The sequence below is a fragment of the Bombus affinis genome, unplaced genomic scaffold, assembly GCF_024516045.1.
Source record: "Bombus affinis isolate iyBomAffi1 unplaced genomic scaffold, iyBomAffi1.2 ctg00000140.1, whole genome shotgun sequence".
NCBI lineage: Eukaryota > Metazoa > Arthropoda > Insecta > Hymenoptera > Apidae > Bombus > Bombus affinis.
In genome coordinates, this window is record NW_026108864.1 from 253,102 (window position 1) to 259,568 (window position 6,467).

A 6,467-nucleotide genomic window follows, 5' to 3' on the forward strand; every position below is an offset into this window, starting at 1 on the left:
TAGTAATAACTTATAACATTATATAGTATTACCATATAACATATAACGTTGTATATATTACGCTATAACGTATAACGTGATATAGTATTTCCATATAACGTATAACGTTATATAGTGTTACGTTATAACCTATAACGATATATACTATTGCGTAATAACGTATATCGTTATATAGCATTACCATATAACGTAAAACGATATATACTATTACCTAATAACGTATATTGTTATATAGTATTACCATATAACGTATAACGATATATAATATTACGTAAAAACGTATATTGTTATATAGTATTACCATATAACGTATAACGTCATATAGTGTTACGTTATAACGTATAACGTTATATAGCATTACCATATAACGTAAAACGATATATACTATTACGTAATAACTTATAGTGTTATATAGTATTACCATATAACGTATAACGTTATATAGTGTTACGTTATAACCTATAAGGATATATACTATTGCGTAATAACGTATATCGTTATATAGCATTACCATATATCGTAAAACGATATATACTATTACCTAATAACGTATATTGTTATATAGTATTACCATATAACGTATAACGATATATACTATTACGTAATAACGTATAACGATACATACTATTTAGTAATAACGTATAACATTATATAGTATTACCATATAAGGTATAACGTTATATATCGTTACGTTATAACGTATAACGATATATAGCATTACCATATAACGTATAACATTATATAGTGTTACGTTATAACGTACATCGTTATATAGCATTACCATATAACGTAAAACGATATATACTATTACGTAAAAACGTATATTGTTATATAGCATTACCATATAACGTATAATGTTATATAGTGATACGTTATAACTTATAACGTTATATAGTATTACCATATAAAGTATAACATTATATGCTATTACGTAATAACGTATAACGATATATACTATTACGTAATAACGGATATCGTTATATAGTATTACCATATAACGTATAACGTTATATATTGTTACGTTGTAACGTATAACGATATATAGCATTACCATATAACGTAAAACGATATATACTATTACGTGATAACGTATAACGTTATATAGAATTACCATATAACGTATAACGTTATATAGTGTTACGTTATAACATATAAGGATATATACTATTACGTAATAACGTATATCGTTATATGGTATTACCATATAACGTATAACGTTATATATTGTTACGTAATAACGTATAACGGTATATAGTATTACCATATAACGTATAACGTTATATAGTGTTACGTTATAACGTATAACGTTATATAGCATTACCATATAACGTAAAACGATATATACTATTACGTAATAACGTATATCGTTATATGGAAATACCATATAACGTACAACGTTATATAGTGTTACGATATAACGTATAACGATATATACTGTTTAGTAATAACGTATAACATAATATAGTAGTACCATATAACGTATAACGTTATATATTGTTACGTTATAACGTACAACGTTATACAGTATTACCATATAACGTATAACGTTATATTGTATTACCATATAACGTATAACGTTGTATAGTATTACGCGATAACGTATAACGTTATATAATATTTCCATATAACGTATAACGATATATACTATTACGTAATAACGTATAACGTTATATAGAATTACCATATTACGTATAACGTTATATAGTGTTACGTTATAACGTATAACGATATATACTATTACGTAATAACGTATAACGATATATAGTATTACCATATAACGTATAACGTTATATAGTGTCACGTTATAACGTATAACGTTATATAGCATTACCATATAACGTAAAACGATATATACTATTACGTAATAGCGTATAACGTTATGTAGAATTACCATATAACGTATAACGTTATATAGTGTTACGATATAACGTATAACGATATATACTATTTAGTAATAACGTATAACATTATATAGTATTACCATATAACATATAACGTTGTATAGTATTACGCTATAACGTATAACGTGATATAGTATTTCCATATAACGTATAACGTTATATAGTGTTACGTTATAACCTATAACGATATATACTATTGCGTAATAACGTATATCGTTATATAGCATTACCATATAACGTAAAACGATATATACTATGACCTAATAACGTATATTGTTATATAGTATTACCATATAACGTATAACGATATATACTATTACGTAAAAACGTATATTGTTATATAGTATTACCATATAACGTATAACGTCATATAGTGTTACGTTATAACGTATAACGTTATATAGCATTACCATATAACGTAATACGATATATACTATTACGTAATAACTTATACTGTTATATAGTATTACCATATAACGTATAACGTTATATAGTGATACGTTATAACGTCTAACGATATATAGTATTACCATATAACGTATAACGTTATATAGTGTTACGTTATAACCTATAACGATATATACTATTGCGTAATAACGTATATCGTTATATAGCATTACCATATAACGTAAAACGATATACACTATTACCTAATAACGTATATTGTTATATAGTATTACCATATAACGTATAACGATATATACTATTACGTAATAACGTATAACGATACATACTATTTAGTAATAACGTATAACATTATATAGTATTACCATATAAGGTATAACGTTATATATTGTTACGTTATAACGTATAACGATATATAGCATTACCATATAACGTATAACATTATATAGTGTTACGTTATAACGTACATCGTTATATAGCATTACCATATAACGTAAAACGATATATACTATTACGTAAAAACGTATATTGTTATATAGCATTACCATATAACGTATAATGTTATATAGTGATACGTTATAACTTATAACGTTATATAGTATTACCATATAAAGTATAACATTATATGCTATTACGTAATAACGTATAACGATATATACTATTCCGTAATAACGTATAACGTTATATAGAATTACCATATTACGTATAACGTTATATAGTGATACGTTATAACGTATAACGTTATGTAGCATTACCATATAACGTAAAACGATATATACTATTACGTAATAACGTATAACGTTATATAGCATTACCATATAACGTAAAACGATATATACTATTACGAAATAACGTATATTGTTATATAGTATTACCATATAACGTATAACGTTATATAGTGTTACGTTATAACGTATAACGATATATACTATTCCGTAATAACGTATAACGTTATATAGAATTACCATATTACGTATAACGTTATATAGTATTACCATATAACGTATAATGTTATATAGTGATACGTTATAACGTATATCGTTATATAGTATTCCCACATAACGTATAACGTTATATATTGTTACGTTATAGCGTATAACGTTATATAGCATTACCATATAACGTAAAACGATATATACTATTACGTAATAACATATATCGTTATATAGTATTACCATATAACGTATAACGTTATATATTGTTACGTTGTAACGTATAACGATATATAGTATTACCATATAACGTAAAACGATATATGGTATTACCTAATAACGTATATTGTTATATAGTATTACCATATAACGTGTAACGATATATACTATTACGGAATAACGTATAACGATATATACTATTTAGTAATAACGTATAACATTATATAGTATTTCCATATAAGGTATAACGTTATATATTGTTACGTTATAACGTATAACGATATATAGTATTACCATATAACGTATAATATTATATAGTGTTACGTTATAACGTACATCGTTATATAGTATTACCATATAACGTAAAACGCTATATACTATTACGTAAAAACGTATATTGTTATATAGTATTACCATATAACGTATAACGTTATATAGTGATACGTTATAACTTATAACGTTATATAGTATTACCATATAAAGTATAACGTTATATACTATTACGTAATAACGTATAACGATATATACCATTACGTAATAACGTATATCGTTATATAGTATTACCATATAACGTATAATGTTATATAGTGTTACGTTATAACGTATATCGTTATATAGCATTACCATATAACGTAAAACGTTATATAGTGTTACGATATAACGTATAACGATATATACTATTTAGTAATAACGTATAACATTATATAGTATTACCATATAACGTATAACGTTGTATAGTATTACGCTATAACGTATAACGTGATATAGTATTTCCATATAACGTATAACGATATATACTACTCCGTAATAACGTATAACGTTATATAGAATTACCATATTACGTATAACGTTATATAGTGTTACGTTATAACGTATAAGGATATATACTATTACGTAATAACGTATATCGTAATATAGTATTACCATATAACGTATAACGTTATATATTGTTACGTTATAACGTATAACGATATATAGTATTACCATATACCGTATAACGTTATATCGTGTTACGTTGTAACGTATATCGTTATATAGCATTACCATATAACGTAAAACGATATATACTATTACGTAATAACGTATATTGTTATATAGTATTACCATATAACGTATATCGTTATATAGTGATACGTTATAACGTATATCGTTATATGGTATTACCATTTAACGTATAACGATATATAGTATTACCATATAACGTATAACGTTATATAGTGTTACGTTATAACGTGTAACGTTGTATAGCATTACCATATAACGTAAAACGATATATACTATTACGTAATAACGTATAACGTTATATAGAATTACCATATTACGTATAACGTTATATAGTGTTACGTTATAACGTACAACGACATATACTATTCCGTAATAACGTATAACGTTATATAGAATTACCATATAACGTAAAACGATATATACTATTACGTAATAACGTATAACGTTATATAGCATTACCATATAACGTAAAACGATATATACTATTACGAAATAACGTATATTGTTATATAGTATTACCATATAACGTATAACGTTATATAGTGTTACGTTATAACGTATAACGATATATACTATTCCGCAATAACGTATAACGTTATATAGAATTACCATATTACGTATAACGTTATATAGTGATACGTTATAACGTATAACGATATATAGTATTACCATATAACGTATAACGTTATATAGTGATACGTTATAACGTATATCGTTATATAGTATTCCCACATAACGTATAACGTTATATATTGTTACGTTATAACGTATAACGTTATATAGCATTACCATATAACGTAAAACGATATATACTATTACGTAATAACATATATCGTTATATAGTATTACCATATAACGTATAACGTTATATATTGTTACGTTGTAACGTATAACGATATATAGTATTACCATATAACGTAAAACGATATATGGTATTACCTAATAACGTATATTGTTATATAGTATTACCATATAACGTGTAACGATATATACTATTACGTAATAACGTATAACGATATATACTATTTAGTAATAACGTATAACATTATATAGTATTTCCATATAAGGTATAACGTTATATATTGTTACGTTATAACGTATAACGATATATAGTATTACCATATAACGTATAATATTATATAGTGTTACGTTATAACGTACGTCGTTATATAGCATTACCATATAACGTAAAACGATATATACTATTACGTAAAAACGTATATTGTTATATAGTATTACCATATAACGTATAACGTTATATAGTGATACGTTATAACTTATAACGTTATATAGTATTACCATATAAAGTATAACGTTATATACTATTACGTAATAACGTATAACGATATATACCATTACGTAATAACGTATATCGTTATATAGTATTACCATATAACGTATAACGTTATATAGAGTTACGTTATAACGTATATCGTTATATAGCATTACCATATAACGTAAAACGATATATACTATTACGTAAAAACGTATATTGTTATATAGCATTACCATATAACGTAAAACGATATATACTATTACCTAATAACGTATATTGTTATATAGTATTACCATATAACGTATAACGATATATACTATTACGTAATAACTTATACTGTTATATAGTATTACCATATAACGTATAACGTTATATAGTGATACGTTATAACGTATAACGATATATAGTATTACCATATAACGTATAACGTTATATATTGTTACGTTCTAACGTATAACGATATATAGTATTACCATATAACGTATAACGTTACATAGTGTTACGTTATAACGTATAACGTTATATAGCATTACCATATAACGTAAAACGATATATACTATTACCTAATAACGTATATTGTTATATAGTATTACCATATAACGTATAACGTTATATAGTGTTACGTTATAACGTATAACGTTATATAGCATTACCATATAACGTAAAACGATATATACTATTACCTAATAACGTATATTGTTATATAGTATTACCATATAACGTATAACG